A 27,644-nucleotide genomic window follows, 5' to 3' on the forward strand; every position below is an offset into this window, starting at 1 on the left:
TGAGCAACAAATATTTACTAGCTTATAAAAAAAAGGATAATCTGTCACTGTCACTGTCACTGTCACTGTCCTCCCATTGTTCATCAATTTTCCCAGTAACATTGTCATATTTGTTGTTACTGTGTTTGGCATATAGAATGTGTCATAGGTAGCTTGCCAGGCTTTGCTGTGTGGGCGAGATACTCTTGGTAGCTTGCCGGCTTTAGAGAGGGGCGGAGGAATCAAAGGCAGAGGAATCAAAGGCAGAGGAATCAAACTCAGGTCGGCCTGGTCTGCCGCGTGCAAGGCAAACATCCTACCCACTGTGCTATAGCTCCAGTCCGAAGGATAATCAATATAAACAAAATCCTATAAGAATTCTTTCCACTCCCTAGAAACCATAAGTGTCTCAGAAATAATGCTTTGTATTCATTTGGGTCAGTGGATTCTGAGGAAGCTTTCTATGACCCTGGAAAGGAATAACTCATCTCTCTGAAAAGTTAAAAAAATAGTTTATTGTCACACTCAACATGGATATATAAGCTAATAGCACCAAGTGTTATAGACGCCAATCTTATAAATTTGGGAGCTGGGGAGTAACCTTCTAATTCGGCTGACACGGACATTAGCAGGACATAAAGACAGAATATACTTGAGTCCTTAATGATAGCTCTAAGTTACTGGATCAATTAACCCTCAGAACCTCTTAATCTGTGCTTGCAGTTATGTAAGCCAATATTTCATGTCTTCAAACTACTTTGAATGGAATATGTTTAGTATCAGTAGCAAAAATCCGTGTGGCCGGAGAGATAGCATAGCAGGTATAGCTATAGCTCTTGCTTTGCATGTGACTGACCTGGGTTTGACTTTAGGCACCCCATATGATTCCGGTACTTGTGCAAAATAGTTCTCAGGATTGCAAAAGGTGTTGGGGACTACCAGCAATGCACTAGATTGTGCTTGAGGTAGGGAATAAGTACGTACTGCTGGACTTTTAATCCAGGCCTCCCACATGCTAAGCATGTGCTGTACTCTAAGCATATGCCCAAGTCATACCCAGGGCCCTCTTACTAGTCTTATTAGCTGAAAATGTATACTTCTTAGCCAACTTTCTCCAAGTCTACTCCAAATTTTGGTAAAAATAGTTGTTTTCTTTATTTTATATTTTTGTTTTTTGTTTGTTTGGGGGGAGTCACACCCAGAGGTGCTCAGGATTTAATACTGGTTTTGCACTCAGGGATCACTCTTGTGGGGCTTGGGGCACCATATGGGATGCTGAGGATCAAATTCCAGTCAGTCATGTGCAAGAGAAGCACACTACCAGATGTACTATTGCTCCAGGCCCCAAAGTCAAAATGCGTTTGTCTTTGTCTGACTTATTCACTTAGCATAATGGCTTCATCTACATGATAAAATTGTTTCTGTAATTGTCTTATAACTGATAATGTTAGCATGTTAGCTAACATTGAACATGAGATATAGATAACTTTTCTTATACATTTAAAAATTTGTTCTTTTTTTTTGAGCCATATCTGACTATGCTCAGACCTTACTCCTGGCTTTGTACTATGGATCAATTTTAGCAAGGCTCAGAGGACCATATCTTGTGCCAGAGATAGAACCAGGGTTTGCTGTGTGCTAGGCAAGCACCCCACCTATTGTACTATTTTTCTGTCCCAAATTATTTTTCTAGTTAATGTTTTTATTTCCTTGTCTATCTTCTCAGAAATAGAATTTCTGATTATATTTTTATTCTATTTCTTTATTTTATTCTATTTATTTATTTTTATTTTATTTATTCTATTATTTATTCATTTATTATCTATTTTATTTATTATCTATGATTTATTATCTTTATTATGTTTTATCTATTATCCATATTTTTATTCTATTTATTTATTTTTATTCTATTTATTCTATTTATTTATTCTATTCCACTATTCAGATTCTGCCACTCTCCAGGCCACTTTCCAGACACTCAGGCCGAGCCTCATGCACGAGTGAAGCCTCAAAGAGCCAGGTAAGCAGAGCTTTGTGACCTCGGACTCGAGGTTCAATGGGACCCAGAAACAGAGATCTTCTGCCTGCTTCTGCCAATCTCTGGCTACCCAGGGATCATGCCCAGAAGCCCCACCTTGCCGGTGTCAGATAAATACCTCATTGGCTGACCTACACTGCCTCCACTACCTCCACCACCCACTGCCACGCTCCAGGCCACTTTCCGCTTTCACATCATAAGACATTTACTGAACATCTTCCAAGACTACCGCATCATATTTGATGGGGTTCAAATATGGTATGAATGAGGGGATCATCTAAAAGGGCAATTAGAGGCCACCCTAAAAGCCTCCATCCCTCTTGGAGAACCTGGCAAGCTACCGAGAATATCCTGCCCTCATGGCAGAGCCTGGCAAGATGCCCATGATGTATTTGATATGCCAAAAATAGTAAAAACAATGGGCTTCATTTCCTTGACCCTGAAAAAGCCCCCAATATGGCAGTGTTAAGAAAGATGAGCAAGGAGAGGTTGATAAAATCTCAGGAACGAACTAGGCTGCCAAAACGAAGGACTAAAATGACTGTCTGTACTTTCAACGCATGTACACTGGCATTGGAAGCATCCATTAAGGACCTGATGGCGCAAGCGCAGAAGATCAAGTACAACATCATTGGTCTGACCAAGGCAAGAAGGCATCAACCACATCACACCACTTTTGACACTGGAGAAGAACTGTAACTCAGAACATGTGACTATAGAGGTGTTGGTGGTGTCAGTGTCCTCGTCAACATGAACTTAGTATGAGCATTGATTCATTCAAATGCCTAATATCCCTAATGGGACACTTATGCTTGAATAGATGTGGCTCATTACTGGCAGTTTCTATCTTCAGCGTCTACACACCAACATCCAAGAAGAAGAAATTGAGAAATTCTACATGGAGCTGGAGTAGTTCTGTAAAGAAGACCACATCTTCTACAAGATCATTGTTAGTGATTTTAATGCCAAGATAGAACTGAGAGATCAGCCGAAAAACTCCATATCAGGACCCATGGCCTATAATGGAATGAACAGGGTGAGAGACTGAGTTCATCATGTCAAACAAGACCATCCATGGTACTCACCCTTCCAGAAGGGGGAATCTAAATGGTGGACATGGGAGTCACCCGGTGGACAGTTCCACAACAAAATTGACCACATCATATTCAATCAATGGTTTTGCCCGACCAATGTTGCTGTTGTTTCAAAATTCCAAATGGGATCAGACCACCGTCTCCTTTGTGCAAAATTCTACTTCATGAAGCGGGGAGAAAGGGCTGCAAAGTTTAAGAGAACTCCCAGAACGACCACCAACTGGGAGCTCTTTGGCACTATTGCGACAACATGGGAAGATGCCATCATTGATAAAATCAAGAAGAAATACAATTGACTGGTTCAGCACCTCCATGATTGTAGGAGGAGCATCGAGAGAGAGAGAAAACCACAAAAAGATGCCTGTCTTCGGAAACTCTCAAGCTCATTCAACAACGTGGAATGGCACGAGCCTCAGGCAACCACAAGCAAACGTCCGAGCTCACAAAGCAGTGCAGAGAATCGATAAAGGAAGACCTCGGTCACGGTTACAGTCACAGTCCTCCCATTGTTCATCAATTTGCTCGAGCAGGCCCAGTAACATCTCCATCATGAGACTTATTGTTACTGTGTTTGACATATCGAATATGTCATGGGTAGCTTGCCAGGCTCTGCCGTGCGGGTGAGATTCTCTCAGTAGCTTGCCGGGCTCTCCGAGAGGGGCGGAGGAATCAAACTTGGGTCGGCTATGTTGGCCGCTTGTAAGGAAAACGCCCTACCGCTGTGCTAGACCTCAAAGAGAGAAAAGCCGCAATGCTGGCTGATGTGGCAGAAGCCGGGAAGAGTATTCGCTACACCTGCCTGCCCTTCGCCAACTGCAAGAACAAGATGACAACCTGATGCATCTATCACATCTTCCAGAAGTGTAACAGAGAAGATTATCCATGACTTCTAATTGGATTTCTTAGATAGTCACATTCACCTGCCCACATACCAAATTCCGCAGGATGGATATATCGTTCCCAATGTTCTCCCTTCAGAAATCCTACATGCCATTTCTTTGCAAAGAAGTGAACAGCATCTGGCCCAGACAAGGTCAGACCCGAACACCTGAAATATCTGCCATCAGCACTCATCAATACACTGGCTCGGCTCTTCACACGCTACCTGTCTGAATGTAAGGTTCCATCCTAAGGGAAAACCAGCAGGACCGTTCTACTGTACAAGAAAGGAGACATCCACAACATTGGCAACTATCGCCCGATCTGCCTGTTGTCCATCGTATACAAGCTGTTCTCTCGAGTCATCCTGAATAGGATTGGCAGAATACTAGATGAAGTTCAACCATGCGAGCAAGGCGGGTTCCGAAAAGGATTCAGTATGATCGATCATATTCGCACGGTGATCAAGCTCATTGAGGTTCCTTGGGAGTTCAAGATGCCTCTCTGTCTAATGTTCATTGATTGAAAGAAGGCCTTTGATTCTGTTGAGACTGAAGTGGTCATTGCAGCCCTAGCCAAACAGGGCGTTCAAACTCAATACATTAGAATCCTCCGTGAGCTGTATTATGGTTTAACCACCAGGATCTCACCATTCTACAAGGAAGTGATCATCCATGTCAAGAAAGGGTTTCAGCAGGGTAATACTATTTCACGAAACTCTTCAGTGCCACCCTCGAGAACGTCATAAGATGACTGGAATGGGAAGGAATGGGAGTGAAGATAGATAGTTGGCAACATACCATCTCCACTTCGCTGATGACATTGTTCTAATAACACCAAACATTAGCCAAACAGGACAAATGCTGGCTGACTTCAACTGTGAGTGTGGAAAGGTTGGTCTGCAACTGAATCTCACGAAGACAATGTTTATGAAAAATGGACTAGTTCCTGATATTCCATTTGCTCTCAATGGAACGAACATCTCCAAATGCAGCAGTTATGTGTACCTAGGTTGAGAACTCAACATGACGAATGACCTGGACCTGAGCTGCGCAGGAGGAAGAGAGCAGCATGGAATGTCTTCAAGAGTGTCAAAGAAATAGCTAAGAGGATGAATAACCTACGGCTCTGGGCACGGCTCTTTGACTCTACCATTCTCCCTGCACTAACATATGCCTCAGAGACCTAGGCCCTACAAAAACAGGATGAGAACACTATTTGGGTCACCCAGAGAGGAATCAAAAGAGCTATGCTTGGGGTATCACACTTCACTCAATTGAGAGAAGGAATCCAGAATACCGACCTCTGTCAATGATCGAGAATCAGGGACGTTGTCTCGTTTGCCAAGGCATCGAAAATCAGATCGGCTGGACAAGTAATGCGATTTAGAGATGACCACTGGACTAGAGCTGTTACCAACTGGATTCCATGGAACATCAAAAGAACAGGTGGCTGCCCACCTATGAGATGGTCAGACTTCTTTGTCAAATCCCTGAACAAACTGTTTGAGGCTCTTCATGTTCCTGGAGCGAGCAGATGCCATTGAGCTACACTTGCACACGACAAGAACAAAGGGAGACATTACTGGTGCTCACTCGAGCAAATCGATGAGTAACGGGATATCAAGTGATCATTTATTTTTATTCTATTTATACGGTGATTCTATTTTTTTTTATTTTTATTTTTGCCTTGGTGAAAGGAAGAGAGAGGTAAAGGAAAGGAAAGAGGGGAGATAAAAGAAAAAGAAAGGAGAGAGAAAAGAAAGAGGAGAGGGGGAGTGAGAAATAAGAAAAAGGAGAGAAATAAAGAGAGGAAGAAAGAAGATAAGGAGAAAGGAGGGAAAGGGAAAGACGAGAGAGCAGGAGAGAAAAATGAAGAGGTTAAAAGGAGGGAGGGACACATAAAGAAAAGAAGAGATAAAGGAAAGAGAGAAGGATAGAGAATGAAGACAGGGAGAGAGAAAGGTAGAGATAAATGAGAGAGATGGGAGCGAGGGAACTGTGCTGGTCAGACAGGACCTCAGTTTGAGTTCTAATTTTAATGCCTTTAAAGGAGCCTCCATAATGTTTTCTGTGGTGCCTGTGCTAATTTCCAATGACACCAACAATACAGATAATTCCCTTGTCTTTACATAACTACAAGCATTTGCTATCCCTATCTTTGATGAATAGCCCAACAGGGTACAGATGATCATGCATTGAGGTTTGAACTCAAATCTCCCCAATAACTAATAAAGTGGAGTATCTAGTCCTATATCTCTTGATATATTGAATATCTACTTTGGGAAAAATGTTCACACCTCTAGTCAATTTTTAGACTAAGATATTTTCTTTCTTTTTTTTTGCTATTAAGTTATGAATTTTTTTTGTATATTTTGATTAATCCCTAATCAAATATACATCTTTTAAAATTTGGAGAGCCCGGCAAGCTACCGAGAGTAACTCGCCTGCATGGCAAAGCCTGGCAAGCTACCCATGACCGTATTCAATATGCCAAACACAGTAACAACAAATCTCACGACAGAGACGTTGCTGGGCCCGCTCAAGCAATTTTTATAAAGTATTATTTGATTACATTTAATATTTGAGCACCCATCCCAACACCACTACACCTTCCCATCACCAATTTTTTTTATGTTTTCAACCTAAACCCCAACCCCTGACTCCCAAACAGAACTAAAATAATTTATTTGTATTGTTTTATGGATAATATGCTAAAAATGATCCAAAAAAGGTTTCTTAGAGGAAAGTGTGTGAAGATTGTTGTACTTCGCCCAGTAGATACACGGGACAGGAAGATTGCTCCATAGCTGGAAGCCTGCCTCATGAGCAAAGGGGAGAAGACAATTGGAATAGAGAAGGGATCACTAAGAAAATGATGACTTGAGGAACCGATTGGGATGGAAGATGTGTGCTGAAAGCAGATAAAGAACCACACATGATAACCTCTAAGTGTCTGTACTGCAAACCATAATGCCCAAAAGTAGAGAGAGAGTATTGGGAATATTGTCTGCCATGGAGGCAGGGGGAGGGTGGGAAAAAGGGGGGTATACTGGGGATATTGGTGGTGGGGAATGTGCACTGGTGGAGGGATGGGTGTTTGATCATTGTGTGATTGTAATCCAAACATGAAAGCTTGTAACTATCTCATGGTAATTCAATAAAATTTTTAAAAAAAGAAACTGGAAAGCTACATGCAAAAAAACTGGGCTCAGACCTCTACCTAACACCATGCACAAAAGTCAGATCAAAATTGATTAAAGACCTCAACATCAAACCAGAATCCGTCAGGTACATTGAAGAAAAGATCGGCAAAATCCTCCAGGATATAGAAGCTATAGTTTTCTTCAAAGAGACACACCACTGACCAAGCAAGTGGAAACAGAGATAAACAAATTGTACTACCTTAAAACAAGAAGCCTTTGTACCTCAAAAGAAACAGTGATCTGAATACGGTCTACAGAATGGGAAAGAAAATTCACCCAATACCCATCTGATCAGGGGTGAATATAAAGCATATACAAGGTACGGGTTGAACTCTGCAAGAAGAAAACATCAAACCCCATAGAAAATGGGGTGATGAAATGAACAGAAACATTCTCAAAGAAGAAATCCGATTGGATAAAAGGCACATGAGAAAATGCTCTACATCACTAATCATCAGGGAGATGCATATCAAAACAACAATGAGATATCAGCTCACATCACAGAGACTGGTACACATCCAAAATAACAAAAGCAACCAGTGTTGGTGTGGATGTGGGGAGAAAGGGACTCTCCTTCACTGTTGGTGGGAATCCCGACTGGTTCAGCCCTTTTGGAAAACAATATGGACATTTTTCAAAACATTAGAAATTGAGCTCCCATTTGAACCAGCAATACTATTTCTGGGAATATATCCCGGAGATACAAAAAAGTACAGTAGAAATGATATCTGCAGTTGTATGTTTATTGCAGCACTGTTTTCAATAGCCAGAATCTGGAAAAAAATGAGTGCCCGAGAACAGATGATCATTTAAAGAAACTCTGTTACATCTACACAATGGAATGCTATGCAGTTGTTCGAAAAGATGAAGTCATGAAATTTTCATATAAGTGGATTGACATGGAGAGTATCATGCTAAGTGAAATGAGTCAGAAAGAGAGGGACAGACATAGGTATATTGCACTCATTTGTATAATATAAAGTAACATAATGGGAGACTAACGCCCAAGGATAGTAGAAACCAGGAGGATTCCTCCACAGCTTGGAAGCCAGCTTTACATGCTGGGGGGGAAAGCAGCTCAGCTAGAGAAGGCATTACCAAGTAAAGGAGGCTGGGAGGGCTTATTCGAGATGGGAGATGCATGCTGAAAGTAGACTATAGACTGAACATGATGGCCACTTAATACCTGTATTACAAACCATAACACTGAAAAGGAGAGAGTGAAAGGGAATGCCCTGTCACAGAGGCAGGGAGCAGAGATGGGGTCAGGGTGGTGGGAGGGATACTGGGAAGATTGGTGGTGAAGAATGGGCACTGGTGGAGGGATGGGTACTTGATCATTGTATGACTGAAATGTAAGTACCGAAGTTTGTAAGTCTGCAACTGTACATTATGGTGATTCATTAAAAATTTTTTTTAAAACATTAAAGATGTACTTATATATTCCCTTCCAGCAGGCTACTTTTTTACTTTGTTAATGGTTTTTTTTTGCCTTAAAGAAACTTCTTAACTTAATGCAGATAGTTATTTATTCCTATTTTGCTACTTGTGCTTTAGATGTCATGCCCTGAATTTCAGTTAATTTAGAATTAGTCTGGTTTCTAGAGTAGAACTTCTTAAGGTTTTCCCATTCACAACTCATTTTCATCTGATAAATATGTTTTCAATTTTTTAATTGGAGGTTCTTTCCAATTAAAGAACCTCCAGCTACGAGCACATCTCTTTGATTCCACTATTCTTCCTGCATTAACATATGCCTCAGAGACCTGGACCCTACGAAAACAGGGTAAGAATGCTATTCGGGTCTCTCAAAGAGGAATCGAAAGAGCTATGCTTGGAATATCACGATTCACTCAAATGAGAGATAGAATCTGGAGTTCTGATCTTTGTCAACGCTCAAGAATCAGGGACGCTGTCTCATTTGCCAAGACATCAAAAATCAGATAGGCTGGACACGTAATGAGGTTTACAGACAACTGCTGGACTAGAGCCATTACTTATTGGATTCCACGGGACATCAAAAGATCACGTGGACGCCCACCTATAAGATGGTCAGACTTCTTCGTCAAGACCCTAAATGATCGGTTTGAGGCTCTGCATGTTCCTAGAACGAACAGATACCATTGGGCTACGCTAGCACACAACTGGGATGAATGGAGACGTTACTGGCACCCGCTCGAGTAAATCGATGAATAACGGGGATTAAGTGATTAAGTGATTAAGTGATTTTTTAATTGACAATCCATGAGATAGACCATTATAAAGCTGTTCATGGTTTTGGTTTCAATCATACAGTAATCCAATACCCATTCCTCTAACATTGCCCATTTTCCACGACAAACGTTTCCTGTTTCCCTCCCACCACCCCCAACCCCCAACCCCACCAAACCCAGTCTTCCTCTATGGCAGGCACTTTTCTCCTTTCTCTCTTTCCTTTTGTGCATTATGGTTTGCAATATAGGTACAAAGAGGTCATCATATTTGTTCGGGGCATTCTGTATTTTTATCGTGAAGGTTCAAGTTGGAGTAAAATTTTTAATTGGATGGCAGCTTGAAGTGTGGACATGACTGATGAGGCTTCTGGACGCATAGGGAGGTGAGAGAAGGTAGCCCATCCCCGACCCCAAGAAAGCCTGGAGATCTCAGTCACAAAACCTGCATACTTGAATTTTCAGCAGATTATATCTAGGTGAGGTCAGTCCTGAGATGGTGGAGTCTGACGGAGGGTATGGCAGCGATTTTGGATTGTGGGAGCAAGCGGCTACCAGGGCACTGGTTGACCCAACCACTGGTCTGTTCAGCTATGCACAGATCTGAGATTACCTGAGGCTTTTGATTTCTCTCAATTTATTTATGGGTCTGTGTAGCAAGGCCCATAGAAGAGCTTCTGTGATAAAGCCAGAATTGATTCGTGGGGCTGCTTCCGGGAGTATAGGGAAGTGAGAGGAGGTAGCCCATCCTGAATCTGAGAAAGTCTGGAGATTTCAGTCACAAAACCCGCACATATGATTTTTCAGCAGGTTAATCTCAATGAGGTCCATTTTGAGATGGTGGATTGTGACCTGGGGCATGGCAATGATTTTGGGGAAGCAAGTGGCTGCCAGGCGCTCTGCTTGGGCAGGCAGCAGGCTGACCACATCCCTCCAATTTGCCCTGGTCTGTTTAACGTTGCTTGGGTCTGAAATTAACTGTGTGTGTGTTTTTTTAAATTATTTTGACATTTATTTATGAGTCTCTGAAGCAAGGCTAATAAATGAGCTTGTGCAACTAAGCTGGAGGTGGTTTGTGGGTGTTGCTCCATATGCCTAACTTTTGGGTGTTTAATTTCTCGAGAAATTTGGTCCCAAGTGTTTGGAGTCGGCCAGGTGCACAGCAGCAATTTTGGGGTATCAGAAAGCCTAAAGACACCATCAGGTTGCTGATGCACTGCCCCGTGTGTACAGGTTGACATGCTGGTAGCACCGCATTCATCATTTGGTCATCTGAGAAATTTTTATGTGGCTTAGCATAATACACATTTATTATTCAAATATATAAGCTTCAGGAAAATAGTTATTCTTCATGGTGTGAGATAACTAAAAATCAAACTAAACCTGGAAACTGTTTTTGTAATTAATTGTGATTTTTATTTATTGGTGAATTTTCAATTTTTAGTATATATTGTGATACTTAATTTCCAATATCCCTTCCTCTTTTGAAAATATCCTCTGTTACAGGACAGAATCATGTTACCATTTTATCTAGGTATTATAGCATTTTTTTATGATCCAAGAAAGAGATTTTAAATATTTAACTTGAAAATGATGTGTCAGCCTAAGAATAGTAGATACACAAGACAGGTAAATTGCTCCATAGCTGGAAGCCTGCCTCATGAGCAAAGGGGAGAAGGCAGCTGGAATAGAGAAGGGATCACTAAGAAAATGATGGCTGGAGGAACCAGTCGGAAAGGGAGATGTGTGCAGAAAGTAATAAAGCACCAAACATGATAATCTCTCAGTGTCTGTGTTGCAAACCATAATGCCCAAAAGTAGAGAGAGAGTATGGGGAATATTGTCTGCCATGGAGGCAGGGGGAGGGTGGGAAAGGGGAGGTATACTGGGGATATTGGTGGTGGGGAATGTGCACTGGTGGAGGGATGGGTGTTTGATCATTGTGTGTTTGTAACTCAAACATGAAAGCTTGTAACTATCTCACGATGATTCAATAAAATAACAATAATAAAAAAAGAATATGATGTGTCAGTAAGGTGCATAGTGACCCTTCACCCTCTTTTCTGTGTCTTCAGACTTACTCCATCAGGGATTTTCAGGGTAAGGAGTGGGAAAGAATGACAACTTAGGAAGAAGCTGAGAAGTTTTTTAGACAAGACTTTGGCAAAGGATAAGGGAGAGTGCAGTATTTAGTGTAACAGGGTATGCAAACAACCCAAATGTTTAATTAAAGATAAATGGAAAAAGAAGTTCTGGAGTATATACACTAAAGGAACAATATGTAGCCACTAGAAAAAATATAATCATGCAGTTCACTGCAACTTGGATAGGTAAAGGAGGGTAAAGTGTTATGTGAAATAAGCCAGAAAGAGTACAGGTACTGGATGATCTTACTCTTCTACAGCATTATAGAAAATTGAAACAAGAAATAGACAATACCAATTGATAACAAATCCTGGGAACTGAATCACAGAACTAAAAATTCCAGGTTGAGGTGGGTGAATGAGTAGCAGGGGAAGAATAAGTGGAACTGGAAGTAAACTAGGGCATAGGATAATCAGGTACTTTGGTGATGGTGAGGTGAGGTAACTTTATACGCTGAGACCATAAATGTAAACTCTATTGTAAAAATATTACCTACACTGCAATAATTACATATTTTTCAAAAGATAGTGGTGAAAGGGTGGTTAGTCAATGACATCATACATCAGGATGTGTATTAAATTAAATTAAAATTTAATACATTTGTAACCTTTTCAACTAAACTATAATTTAATTAAAGAGAAGTGGTTATAGGTCAAAGAGGGAGAGAGCACAAAGCCATATTAAGATGGGTTTCATCAAATATTCTGCTTTAGAAATAGCACCTTATTTTAGAGTGTTATTAATCCTGAAAAACACTTCAGGAATCAGGGATGCCAAACACCATGTAGTAAAAAAAATCTACTTACAACTACTGAGTTACTCCAAATTTTACTTATAATTGTCTGTCACTGTCACTGTCTTCCCGTTTTATCGATTTGCTTGAGCGGGCCCAGTAACGTCTCCATCGGAGACTTTCTTGTTACTGTGTTTGGCATATCGAATATATCACGGGTAGCTTGTCAGGCTCTGCTGTGCGGGCGAGATACTCTCGGTAGATTTCCGGGGTCTCCGAGAGGGGTGGAGGAATCGAACTCGAGTCAGCCATGTTGGCTGCATGCAAGGCAAACGCCCCACTGCTGTGCTATCGCTCCAGCCCCTCAGCCTTTTGGCTAAGATCAAGTGTAGTATCTGTTCTTATCAGTTTAATATAATTGTCTATTGTGACAAAAAGCAGACTATTTACATTACTAGTACATTACTTCCCCATTACATAAAGAGTTAACACATATTTTATGCAGTTTATATGTTATATGCTGAATTATTATTATAATGTAAGCTTCATATAAGTAAGTATTTTTTTTTTCATTTCGGGGACACACCTCGAGGTATTCAGGGCTTACACTTGGCTCAGAACTCAAGAATCACTCCTGGTGGTCTCAGAGGATCATATGGGGTGCCAGGAATTGAACCAAGGTCAGCTGTGTGCAAGGCAAGCACCCTACCTGCTGTACTATCTCTCCAGTCCAGAAAATGTTATTAAGAAAATTATAAAGAAGAGAAAATATATTTATAATATTGAACTATGTTTATTGTAATAAATAAATGTAAGTTTACAGTGTTTACAAGAAAGTCAAACAGATGAGGACCACACAATTCAAACCTATGGTGTTCAAGGGTTGAATATACTCGCTTTTCAGGCATTAAGAAATTCCAGAAGGAATCAGAGAGATAGCACAGAGGGTGAGGCACTTTGCACATGGCCAGCCTGCATTTGGACCCCAGCACCTCATATGGTCCCCCAAGTCCCACCAGGAGTAATCTCTGAGTATAGAGTCAGGAATAAGCCCTGAGCACACCCAGGTGTGATCCCAAAACAAACAAAAACCCTCATAAGTCTGTCTTTACTAAGCCAAAAACTTCTTCCAATAAAATTCATCATATAAGTACAACTGAATAAATATTTGTGGAGAAACAAATATATCCTGTCAAGTATGAAGTTTATTTTTAAAAAACAAACTCCTCATAATTCATCAAGCATTCACATATATTGTTTATCTGCAATCACATAAAGTAAATCATATAAAGATGTAAGCTGTAATTTCCTGTCGTGTGTTTGTTCTACAACACCATGGATGCCAGGAATGTCAGAAATTATGTGGATTACTATATTACTATATAACCGGGCTGGAGTGATAGCACTGCGGGTAGGGCGTTCGCCTTACACGCGGCCAACATGGCCAACCCGAGTTCGATTCCTCTGCCCCTCTCGTAGAGCCCGGCAAGCTACCGAGAGTATTTGATATGCCAGACACAGTAACAACAAAGTCTCCAATGGAGACGTTACTGGGCCCGCTCGAGCAAATCGACGATCAACGGGAGGGCCTTTACCTTTTACCTTTACCTTACTATATAACCAGAATTTTTTTTGTGTCAGTGATACACGGTCTTCGAAAGAGCACATGTTGAGGTGCAGTGTGCAGAGAACTCTCATTTTACAGTTAAGAAAAATGGGTACAGCCCGCCCCCAAGGGCCTGGGTTCCTCTCTGGGCACGCGCACCTAGAAACAGCCCCTAGACAGCCGGTTTTCGACCCCTGATCCGCGTGGGACGGGCACAGAGGCCCAGCTCTGGGCAACAAAGCTGAACGGCTCCAATTCCAACAGGTACAGCCCGCCCCCAAGGGCCTGGGTTCCTCTCTGGGCACGCGCAGCTAGAAACCGCCCCGAGACAGCCGGTTTTCAACCCCTGATCCGCGTGGGACGGGCACAGAGGCCCAGCTCTGGGCAACAAAGCTGAACAGCTCCAATTCCAACAGGTACAGCCCGCCCCCAAGGGCCTGGGTTCCTCTCTGGGCACACGCAGCTAGAAACCGCCCCTAGACAGCCGGTTTTCAACCCCTGATCCGCGTGGGACGGGCACAGAGGCCCAGCTCTGGGCAACAAAGCTGAACAGCTCCAATTCCAAACAGGAGACATTCCCAACTCCTCGCCCAGTGCCAGGGACTCTTTCCGGAGCCGCGGCCGCTAATGCGGCCGCGAAATATTTTCCCACTACATATGCCATAGGAACCATAAGCTAACTTCTTAGATGGAAACTTCTCTATTTTAGCTCAGCCACTAGAAACACAGTTGCCAATAACTCATAAGCCTATCTTAACTCATACTGCATATCAAGCAGAATAGTAACACTGAACGTGAAGGACTAAACCACACCTCTCACAATGGTAAAGCAACGCAAAAGCCCACCAAACATTCATATTGAAGAGTCTAGCCCAGATGACACCAACAGTACTGTAGTGTTAGACAACCTCTCTGACAAGGAATTCAGAAGGGAGCTACTTAGGATGCTTAGGGAATTAAAAGAAACAATGGAAACCAATGCCAATAGAAGACAAGAGGATCTGAAGGCAGAAATGAGGAAAATGCAATCAGAAATGTCAGACCTGAAAAATCTCATAGGCGAATTGAAAAGCTCAGTGGAAGGCCTCAGCAGCAGAGTAAGAGCGGCTGAGAACAGAATCAGTGAGCTCGAATATGAAGTTCAGAGACTCTCCAGAAAAGAGCAGAAAATGGAAAAGAGACTCACAATTCGGGAACAGATGGCAAGAGAAGATCGTGATGAAGCCAAGAGGGGTAACATAAGAATTATTGGAGTCCCAGAGGGACAGGAAGAAAACCTCGATGAAGAAGAAACTGTCAAAGACATCATTGCTACAACATTTCCAGAGCTGAAGAAAACTTGTGACCACATTCAGGAGGCCCGAAGGGTACCAGCTAGAAGAAATCCGAATAAAAATACCCCAAGACACATTCTGATCAAAATGACCAAAACCTTAGACAGAGACAAAATTCTGAAAGCAGCAAGATCGAAGAAAGAAATCTCTTACAAAGGAGCATCCTTAAAATTCACAGCTGATTTTTCTGATGAAACCCTCATGGCCCGAAAACAGTGGTGGGACATAGTAAAAAAACTCAATGAAATAAATGCCTCCCCCAAAATACTTTTCCCAGCAAGACTCTCATTCATAATAGAAGGAACAACACACAGTTTCACAGACAAACAACAGCTCAGGAACTTCATAGACTCAAAACCATGGTTACAAGAACAACTAAATGGGCTACTTTAAGGCAAGAAAGGCCCCTCAAATACACCAAATTTTAACAGAACAATGGGACAAAATCCCATAACAATAATCTCTCTCAATGTCAATGGGCTAAACGCACCAATTAAAAGACATAGAGTGGCAGGATGGATTAGAAAATTGAACCCAACATTCTGCTGCCTGCAAGAAACGCATCTCAATAGTCAAAGCAAACACAGACTCAGAGTCAAAGGCTGGAAAACAATCCTACAGGCAAACAGCTCCCATAAAAAAGCTGGGGTAGCCATCCTTATATCAGACCACATCGATTTCAGAGTGAGGAAGGTCATAAGAGACAGTGAAGGCCATTTCTTATTGATCAGAGGATCTGTACAACAGGAAGAACTTACAATAATAAATGTATATGCACCTAATGAGAGACCAGCAAAGTACTTAAAACAACTACTCATAGATTTGGAAAAAGACATCAATAGCAACACAATACTAGTGGGAGACTTCAACACTGCTTTGTCACCTCTTGATAGATCAACCAGACTCAAGCTTAGCAAGGACATACTTCATCTGAGGGAAACAATGGAAGAAAGGGACTTAGTAGATATATACAGGACACTTCATCCACAAAAAGCTGAATACACATTCTTCTCAAGCGTACATGGAACATTCTCCAAGATAGACCACATGCTGAGCCACAAAACATGCCTCCATAAAATTAAGAAGGTAGAGATTGTATCAACAATCTTCTCAGACCATAATGCGCTGAAATTAAAAGTAAATCACACACAAAAACAGAAAACTAAATCAAACACCTGGACATTAAACAGTGCACTATTGAACAACGAGTGGATTAGACAGGAAATCAAAGAGGAAATCAAAAGATTCCTAGAAACGAATGAAAATGAGAACACGAGTTACCAAAACTTATGGGACACAGCAAAGGCTGTGTTAAGAGGAAAGTTTATAGCTCTACAAGCATTCCTCAGGAAGGAGGAGCGAGCACACATAAGTAACCTAACCTCACAGCTTAAGAGCTTGGAGAAGGACCAAAAAAAGGAGCACAACCCGAACAGGAGAAAGGAAATAATAAAACTCAGAGCAGAGATTAACGAGATGGAAACCCAAAAAACAATCCGAAAGATCAATGAAACCAAAAGCTGGTTCTTTGAGAAAATTAACAAGATCGATAAGCCTCTAGCAAAACTCACAAAGAAAGGGAGAGAGAAAACCCTAATAAACCGAATCAGAAATGAAAAGGGGGTCATTACAACAGAAACCACAGAAATTCAGAGGATCCTCAGGGAGTACTTTGAGAAGCTTTATGCCACGGAACATCAAAACCTCGAGGAAATGGATAAATTCCTAGACTCCTACAGACTCCCAAGGCTGAACCAAGAAGACCTGGAATACCTGAACAGACCTATCACCATCAAGGAAATTGAAATGGTAATAAAAAGTCTCCCCAAGCACAAAAGTCCTGGCCCGGATGGATTCACTAGTGAATTCTTCCAAATCTTTAAAGAGGACTTACTCCCAATGCTCTTTAAGCTTTTCCACGAAATTGAAATATCAAAAACACTTCCAAACAGTTTCTACGAAGCAAATATCACACTGATACCAAAAGCAGACAGAGATACCACAAAGAAAGAGAATTACAGGCCGATATCCCTGATGAACACAGATGCAAAGATCCTCAACAAACTACTAGCAAATAGAATCCAACTACTCATTAAAAAGATCATACACCATGACCAAGTAGGATTCATCCCAGGGATGCAAGGATGGTTTAACATTCGGAAATCAATCAACATAATCCACCATATCAACAAAAGAAAAGATAAAAAGCATATGATCATATCAATAGATGCAGAGAAAGCATTTGATAAGATCCAGCACCCCTTTATGATGAAAACCCTAGCCAAAATGGGTATAGAGGGGACCTTCCTCAACATAATTAAAGCCATCTACCACAAGCCTACAGCAAGCATCATCCTCAACGGGGAAAAACTGAGAGCCTTCCCTCTAAGATCAGGGACGAGACAGGGATGCCCACTCTCTCCACTGCTGTTCAATATAGTACTGGAAGTACTTGCAATAGCGATTAGGCAGGAAAAAGATATTAAGGGCATTCAGGTAGGAAAGGAAGAAATCAAGCTCTCACTATTCGCAGATGATATGATACTCTACTTAGAGAACCCAATAACTTCCACCAAAAAACTCCTAGAAACAATAGACTCGTATAGTAAAGTTGCAGGATATAAAATCAATACCCAAAAGTCCATGGCTTTCCTATACGCAAACAGTGAGAGAGAAGAAAGCAACATGAAAAAAACAATCCCATTCACAATTGTGCCCCAGAAAATCAAGTACCTAGGAATCAGCTTAACTAAGGAAGTAAAGGACCTGTACAAAGAAAACTACAAAACGCTACTTCAGGAAATAAAAGAGGACATGAGGAAATGGAAAGATATCCCCTGCTCATGGGTCGGGAGACTTAACATTGTCAAAATGGCAATACTACCAAAAGCATTGTATAAATTCAATGCAATCCCTATAAGGATACCCATGACATTCTTCAAAGAAATGGAGCAAACACTCTTGAAATTTATATGGAACAATAAGCCCCCACGAATAGCTAAAGCAATTCTTGGGAAAAAGAAAATGGGAGGAATCAACCTCCCGAACTTCAAACTGTACTACAAAGCAGTAATAATTAAAACAGCATGGTACTGGAACAAAGGCAGAACTGCAGACCAATGGAACAGGGTTGAATACACTGACATCTCTCCTCAATCATATGCTCATCTAATCTTTGATAAAGGTGCAAGTAATGTGAAGTGGAGTAAGGAAAGCCTCTTTAATAAATTGTGTTGGCATCACTGGACGGCTACATGCAAAAAAATAGGCTCAGAACTCTGCCTAACACCATGTACAAAAGTAAGATCAAAATGGATTAAAGACCTCAACATCAGACCAGAAACCATAAGGTACATTGAAGATAAAGTTGGCAAAACCCTCCATGACATTGAAGCTAATGGTATCTTCAAAGATGCCACGCCACTGGCCGAGCAAATGAAAACAGAGATAGATAAATGGGACAATCTTAAACTAAGAAGCTTCTGCACCTCCAAAGAAACAGTGACCAAAATACAAAGACAGTCTACAGAATGGGAAAGGATATTCACCGAATACACATCTGACAAGGGGTTGATATCCAGGATATACAAAATACTGGTTAAACTCCACAAGAAGAAAACATCCAACCCCATCCAAAAATGGGGCAATGAAATGAACAGAAACTTTCTCAAAGAAGAAATCCGAATGGCAAAAAAGCACATGAGAAAATGCTCTACATCATTAATCATCAGGGAGATGCAGATCAAAACCACAATGAGATACCATCTCACACCTCAGAGACTGGCCCACATTCAAACGAACAAAAGCAACCGATGCTGGCGTGGATGTGGCGAGAAAGGGACACTCCTTCACTGTTGGTGGGAATGTCGACTGGTTCAGCCCTTCTGGAAAACAGTATGGACGATTCTCAAAAAATTAGAAATTGAGCTCCCATTTGACCCAGCAATACCACTCCTGGGAATATATCCCAGAGAGGCAAAAATGTATAGTCGAAGTGACATCTGCACTTGTTTGTTCATTGCAGCACTCTTTACAATAGCCAGAAACTGGAAGAAACCTGAATGCCCAAGAACAGATGACTGGTTAAAGAAACTTTGGTACATCTACACAATGGAGTACTATGTAGCTCTTAGAAAAGATGAAGTCATGAAATTTACATACAAGTGGTACAATATGGAAAGTATCATGCTAAGCGAAATGAGTCAGAAAGAGAGGGATAGACATAGAAAGATTGCATTCATCTGGGGGATATAAAGTAACAAAGTATGAGATTAATACCCAAGAATAGCTGAGATCAGCACCAGGAGGATTACTCCATAACTTAGAGGCCAGCCGGGTATCCTAGAGGAAAGGGCAGTTCAGATAGAGAAGGGAGCACCAAATAAAGGATGTTTGGAGGATCCTCCCAGGAGGGGAGATGCATGTTGAAAGTAGACTATGGACTGAACATGTTTGCCACTCAATGCCTCTTTTGCAGACCACAACACCCAAAAGGAGAGAGAGAACACAGGGGATTGCCCTGCCACAGAGACAGGGGGGATGGGGGGATGGGGGTGGGAGGGATATTATCCATGGTGGTGGAAAATGGGCACTGGTGGAGGGATGGGTATCTGATCATTGTATAATTGAAACCAAAGCACAAAAAATTGTAAATCTACAACTTAAAAAAAAATAAAATAAAATAAAGGGAAAAAAAATTAAAAAAAAAAAAGAAAAATGAAGATTGAGAAAGAGCAAGAACTGTCCAAATTATTCTGAATGGAAAACTGAAGATTCAAATTTAAATCTTTGGATTCAGAAGAGAGATACAGTGCAACTTTTATCATTGCTCAGGGGCAATGGAAAAAATCTTGTTTTGTCACTATGGCTTATACTTAGATTTTTATTTAAGCTTTCCTAGTTATTTTACAATCTCACTATTTTATAAGTTGAATAAATATGCTATACTGGTAAAGAATCCCATTGGTACAATGTCACAGTTCTTTGTGCAGATGAGGTAGAAGCCAAGGACTGTCTGTTCTACAACACTGCTGTCAGTATGCTCCAACTGCACACGCAGTTGATCACACAATCCCAGAGTGATCTTATGCAACTATATTTTCAGAAATAAAAAAAAGGGCTCTTCTGAAAGTGCATTAACAACAGCTCAATACAGGGCATTTAGTAGTGTAACTACAGTGCTAGTATTTCAGAGCCCAAATTATTCACCAGATTGGGGGCCAGAGTATAGAGTCATGTGTCCTGACCACACATTAAAAGATGACTACAAATTTAGGGTGTCTATTTCTCAGTACTCTGATATTATGTACATTAAAAATTTTAAAAACTTAATGTTTTCTCTTTTGGGGGGTTGGTGGCTGTGGCGGGGGGGAGTCACAACTGGCATTGCTCAAAACTTACTGCTGGCTCTGCACTCAGGGATGACTCCTTGCAGCTCCTAGGGACCATTGGTGCCAAGGATCCAATCCTGGTGGAGTGTGTGCAAGGCAAAGACCTTAGTCACTACACTATCTCTCCACGCCCCATGCATACTTCACTAGCAAAGAAAGAGGTAGGACTCCCACATCCGGGAAAAGATACTGAAAGCTCTTCCCCTCAGTTTCTCAACAATTTTGATAAGAGTGAGTACCAGGAATTTTGCTCCATGGCTTGGAGGCCAGCCACAAATGCTAGGAGAAAATAGGAGAAAAGGGAGCTCAGATAGAGAAGGGAGCACCAAATAAAGGGTGTTGGGAGGATCCTTACAGGATGGTAGAAGCATGCTGAAAGTAGACTATAGACCAAACATAATTGCCACTCAATGCCTCTTTTGCAAACCACAATACACAAAAGGAGAGAGAGAGCAAAAGAGAATGCCCTGCCACAGAGGCAGGGTGAGATGGGGGGTATGGGGGTGGGAGGATATTGGGATCCGTGGTGGTGGGAAATGGGCACTGGTGGAGGGACGGGTATTTGATCACTGTATAATTGAAACCCAAGCACAAAAATTTGTAAGTCTACAACTGTACCTCATGGTGTCTCACTAATAAAAATTTAAAAAAAAAAAGAATGAGTAACTTAGACTCACAGTTCACAAACAATAAGTAAAGAGTCCCCAGATGCATTCTGTTCTGAGAATCTGACAATTCCTTTTGTTCTACAAAGTGACTATCATTCTTTCAGTTTGTTATAATGTCATCCATGTCTACAAAAGTCAAGAGTCAGAAAACTTTTTCCCCCATGAGGTACTCCACAAATTCATAATTATGACTACTTCATTAAGCACAGTGGGCACAAAAATTTATTCTTAAGGTCTTCTCCTAACTTATGTGATGGACTTCAGTGAGGAAAGAGAACAAGGTCATTTGTCCCCTCTCAGCAAAGGCTGGTGTGAAGGAATTCGTGAAGGATAACCTAGATTTCTCATTTTTGATGTGAGGAGAGAGAGAGGGGAAAATACGTTTTCAACAGATTTTTCCAGAGTGGAAAGTGGATCCAGATAGACAGCAAAGAAACAAAGTTAAGTGAGGTATGTGTTCAAGGGAGAACATGACTTGAAGAGTGATCTGGGCAACCCACACTTTATCTTTAGAAATGATATGGTATGATAATGTAAAGAACATCCTTGAACTATCATAGACTTCAGGAAGAATCCAATGAGATAGAGATCAGAAAAGTATTATATATCTCCTGAATCTACCAGTTTTAATTATTATCAACATTTAAAAAATACCTAAAGGGTGAAAATACATTGTATTGACCCCTGGAAATGTTGAAAAATGTTATATTGTTTCAAATGCAAGATTATCTAGGAAATCACTGCTGATGATACTGGCAGGAAAACATTTGTTTTGCTTAGTGAATTATAGCTAATTTTTGAAATGCCTATCTCTCAATGGACAAGTGCTCTTAAAATACCTCTAATCCTCTTGTGCTTTAAACCAAGAATTTGGAGATTATGAAAAATGGTTATCATTTTGATCCTTTGTAAAATAATCATTAAATATCTCATCAAATCCCCACATTGCTAAAGTACTTTTACTGTTGAATTGATAAAGTTAAAAAGATCTATCGATCATCACATAAGCAATAGAAAAAATAAAACAACTATTATTTCCATTTTGAGTGAATTATTTGAGCTGAATAATCATGGATAAATATGGTCAGTGAAATGATCTTTGAGTCCATGACTCTCATGTCCTCTGTGATCTGATTTCATTGATTTTCTGGGTACAAAGACAACGAATACGCATTTAACCAGGTATTTGCTCAGAGAGAATTTAAGGGAAAGTGTGTTGACTAACTAAAGCAAAGTCAAGTTTGTTTTTGTTTGTTCTACAACATCAGAGGATGTTGAAATTTAGCATGCTATTTAAGGACATGAAGGACACTATTACAATCAATTTGAAATAAAGGGACAGTCAATAGCACTTATCAAATGGGTGCTTAAACTGCACTTTTATTGAGGTGTCATGATATACACAGTATTAATGTTTTAAGCTTACAATGCTACAGCTCCACTCTAACAGAGTAACAATATCTCACGACCACTGTCCGTAAATAGAATTTTGTTCATCTCCTCCACAGCCATTCTCCCTCCTTATAGACTCAGTTTTATTAACAGAATCTCAGCTGTTTTCATTAGCTATTGTGCATTCTCCTATTTTATTTATACTATACTTATAAATAAGACCCAATATTTATCCATCTGCTTCTGACTCAGCCTCTCATGTGTTCCACCATGTGGTTTAATCACGTGTGCTTTCAGCTATTGAGGGGTGAAAAGCCCAATATTAGGTCCAGGATGAAAAGTTCAATATTATTTCTTCCTTTAAGGCTAATGTTTGCTTTCTTGTCCTAAGTAGTCCAATGATAAGAGGAAGGCAGTTGTTAAAATCTCTTGCTACTAATGTGTTGGAGTCAGTATCTTTCTCAGACCTGTTTGTACTTTCTTTATATATTGTGACACTCCTTCATTTGGTGTATACATGTTAATAAGTGTTATGTCTTCTTGATTTATAGATCCTCAATCACATCATACTTCTCACCTTTGTTTACACCATTGTTTATTATTACTTTTTTGGTTATAAACCTAGTTTGTCTGTTATAACAGTGACCAGTCTTTTTTTTTAGGGTATAGGGTACTCTTGCCTTGTATGATTGTTTTCTTTTATTCTGAGCCTATGTTTATTGTAACAGTTCAAATGTGTTGCCTATAAACATTAGTTTTCTAATTTAGCCAGAAATTCCATGATTTATTTGTGAGTTTATTTGATTAGTATTTTGATTTCTAATTTTTGACAATTAATTTGATTAGTGAGTTCATACCAGTGAAATTGTTGAAATAATAGAATATATTGCCATTGTTAATGTGGATTTTGGGGCTTGTGAAATTTGTCTGTGTTTTTTGGCCTTCTTTAATTTTTTCCCTTAAACTTTGACATTTGCGTTTTTATTGTAGTGGTCAGATTTTATTGACCTCTACTTGAACATGCCTTCTAAGTGTATTTGTCTTGAGATTACACAGTTTATATCTGAAATTATGAGGTTATTTCCTCTCTTAAGTTCAAAGCAAACGAAAACAAAGTTTATAGTATGAGACTCTGCTATTATTTTCTTCATTCCCACATTTCATGTTTTTAATACCCTAAAACTTTCGACTAGGATTTTAAAAATTTTAATTATTTATTTTTTAAATTTATTTTTTGTAATCAATCCCCATGAGGTGCAGTTAGAGACTTACAAACATCTGTGGTTATGTTTCAGTCATACAATGCTCAGTACCCATCCCTCCACCAGTGCCCATCTCCACCAAAAATGATCCCAGTGTGCCTCCCACCAACCCCACCAAAACCCCCCACTCCACCACCATTCGGTGGCAGGGCATACCCTTTTGCTCTCTCTCTCTCTCTTTCTCTCTCTCTCTCTCTCTCTCTCTCTCTCATTTTGGGTGTTGGGATTTGCAATAGAGGTATTGAGTGACCATTGTGTTCGGTCTATAGTCTATTTTCTGAACGCATCTCTCATCCTGAGTAGGCCCTCCAAGCACCCTTTACTTGGTCATCCCTTCTCTATCTGAACTGCCTTTCCCCCCAATATGTGAGGCCAGCTGCCAAGCTGTGGAGGAATCCTCCTGGTCCTTATCTCTGCTATCCTTGGGTGTTAGTCTCCTGTTATGTTACTTTATATTCCAAAAATGAGTGCAATCTTTCTATGTCTGTCCCTCTCTTTCTGACTCAATTTACTTAAAATGATACTTTCCATGTTGTTCCACTTATATGCAAAATTCATGACTTTATCTTTTCTAACAGCTGCATAGTGTTCCATTGTGTAGATGTACCAAAGTTTCTTTAACTTTGTTCTGTCCTTGGGCACTCTGGTTTTTTCCAGATTCTGGCTGTTGTAAACAGTGCTGCAATGAACATACAAGTGCAGATGTCATTTTGACTATATATTTTGCCTCTCCGGGATATATTCCCAGGAGTGGTATTGCTGGGTCAAATGGGAGGTCAATTTCTAATTTTTTGAGAAACGTCCATACTGTTTTCCAAAAGGGCTGAACCAGTTGGCATTCCCACCAGCAGTGAAGGAGAGTCCCTTTCTCCACACATCTGCGCCAACACCAGTTGCTTTTTTTCTTTTGGATGTGTGCCAGTCTCAGTGGTGTGAGATGATATCTCATTGTTGTTTTGATCTGCATCTCCCTGATGATTAGTGATGAAGAGCAGTTTTTCATGGACCTTTTGAGCATTCAGATTTCTTCTTTGAGAAAGTTTCTGTTCACTTCATCACCTCATTTTCAGATGGGGTTGGATGTTTTCTTCTTGTAAAGTTCAATCAGTGCCTTGTATATCCTTGTATCAACCCGTTATCAGATGGGTATTGGGCGAATATCCTTTCCCATTCTGTAAATTGTCTTTGTATTCTGGTCACTATATCTTTTGAGGTGCAGAATATTCTTAGTTTAAGATAGTCCCATTTGTTTATCTCTGTTTCCACTTGGTTGGTCAGGGCATGTCTTCTTTGAAGATTTCTTTAGCTTCAATGTTGTAGAGGGTTTTGCCGATCTTGTCTTCAATGTACCTTATGGTTTCCAGTCTGATGTTGAGGTCTTTAATCCATTTTGATACGACTTTTGTGCATGGTGATAGGTAGAGGTCTAATCCCATTTTTTTGCATGCAGCCATCCAGTTATTCCAGTACCATTTGTTAAAGAGGCTTTCCTTGCTCCACGTCACATATCTTGCTCCCTTATCAAAGATTATATGATCATATTTTGAAGATGTGTGTAAGGATATTCAACCCTGTTCCAATGGTCTGCGTCTCATTCTTTGTTCCAGTACCATGCTGTTTTAATTATAAGCACTTTGTATTAGAGTTTGAGGTTGGGGAAGGTGATACCTCCCATCTTCTTATTCCAAAGAATTGCTTTAGCTATTCATCTGGGGTTGTTGTTCCATATGAACTTCAGGAGTGTTTGATCCTCTTCTTTGAAGAATTTCCTGGGTATCCTTATATGGATCGCATTGAATCTGTATAGTGCCATGGGGAGTATTGCCATTTTGATAATGTTAATTCTTCCTATCCATGAGCAGGAGATATGCTTCCATTTCTCCGTGTCCTCTTTTATTTCGTGAAGCAGTGTTTTGTAGTTTTCTTTGTATAGGTCCTTTACCTCCTTAGTTAAGCTGATTCTGAGGTACTTGATTTTCTGGGGCACAATTGTTAACAGGATTGCTTTTTTCATGTGACTTTCCTCTGTCTCATTATTTAAATATAGGAAAGCCATGGATTTTGGGTATTGAATTTATAGCCTGAGACTTTACTGTACAAGTTATTGTCTCTAGGAGTTTCTTGGTGGAGGCTTTGGGACTCTCTAAATATAGTATCATATCATTTGCGAATAGTAAGAGCTCCATTTCTTCCTTTCCTATCTGATGCCCTTAATATCTTTTTCTTGCCTAATTGCTATTGCAAGTGCTTCCAGTACTATATTGAACAGAAGTGGTGAGAGTGGGCATTCTTGTTTTGTCCCTGATCTTAAAGGGAAGGCTCTAAGTTTTTCCCCATTGAGGATTATGCTTCCCCAGGGTTTGTGGTAGATGGCTTTGACTATATTGAGGAAAGTTCATCCAATATCCATTTTGGTGAGAGTTTTCATCATAACAGGTATTGGATCTTGTCAAATGCTCTCTCCACATCTATTGATATGATCATATGGTTTTTATCTTTACTTTTGTTGATGTGATGGATTATGTTGATTGATTTCCAAATGTTAAACCATCCTTGTATCCCCGGGATTAATCCCAATTGGTCATGGTGTATGATCTTTTTGATAGATGTTGGATTCTATTTGCCAATATTTTGTAGAGGCTCTTCACATATGTGTTCATCAGGGATATTGGCCTGTAGTTTTCTTTTTTAGTGGTGTCTCTGTTTGTGTTTGATATTAGGGTGATATGTGCCTCATAAAAATTGTTTTGGAAGGTTTGTGTTTCTTCAAATTCCTGGAAAAGCTTGAGAAGAACTGGCAACAGGTCCTCTTTTAAAGTTTGGAAGAATTCACTGGTGAATCCATCAAGATCTGGTCTTTTGTTTTGGGGAAGACTTTTTATTACTGTTTCAATTTCCTTGATAGTAATAGGTCTATTCAGGTATTCAAGTCTTCTTGGCTAACTCTTGGGAGGTTATAGGAATCCAGGAATTTATTCATTTCTTCTAGGTTCTCTTGTTTCATGGCATACAGACTTTCAAAGTAGTCTCTGATGATCTTTTGAAGTTTTTCAGTTTCTGTTGTGATGTCTCCCTTTTCACTTCTCAATTGGTTTAGTAGGATTCTCTTTCTTTGTGAGCCTTGCTAGTGGTTCATAGATCTTGTTTGTTTTCTCAAAGAAGCAGCTCTTGTTTTCATTGTCCTTTCAAATAGTTTTTTTTGGGTTTCTATGTTGTCAATTTCTGCTCTAAGTTTTGTTATTTTTTCCTTCTGCCTGATTTGGGCTCCTTTTTGGGGTCCTTTTCTAAGATCTTGAGTTGTGAAGTCAAGTTATTTATGTAGGTCCTTTCTTCCTTTCTGAGAAATGCTTGAAGAGCTATAAATTTTCCCTTAACACAGCTTTAGTTTCATCTCATAGGTTCTGGTAACTCGTGTCATCATTCTCATTTGTTTCCAGGTATCTTTGATTTCTTCTTGGATTTCCTTCTTGACCCACTTGTTGTTCAAGATTGAGCTGTTCAATTTACAGGTGTTTGATTTGGTTCTTCACTTCTGTGCATGATTAACTTCTAAATTCACTGCATTATGTTCTGAAAAGATAGTTGATAACAATTTCTATCTTCCTGATTCTATTGAGGTACGTTTTGTGACCCAGCATGTGTTTTATTTTGGGAAAAAATAGTGTGCATTGGAAAAAAAACGTGTATTCTTTCTTTTTTAGATGTAAGG

At 40.2% G+C, this 27,644-nt stretch overlaps 1 pseudogene; it reads left to right on the forward strand.

The window, feature by feature from the left end:
* Positions 1-12,639: 12,639 nt before the first annotated feature.
* On the forward strand, positions 12,640-12,754 carry LOC130039006 (uncharacterized; annotated as a pseudogene).
* Positions 12,755-27,644: the final 14,890 nt, after the last annotated feature.

Source organism: Sorex fumeus, unplaced genomic scaffold (assembly GCF_029834395.1).
Source record: "Sorex fumeus unplaced genomic scaffold, SorFum_2.1 ptg000081l, whole genome shotgun sequence".
NCBI lineage: Eukaryota > Metazoa > Chordata > Mammalia > Eulipotyphla > Soricidae > Sorex > Sorex fumeus.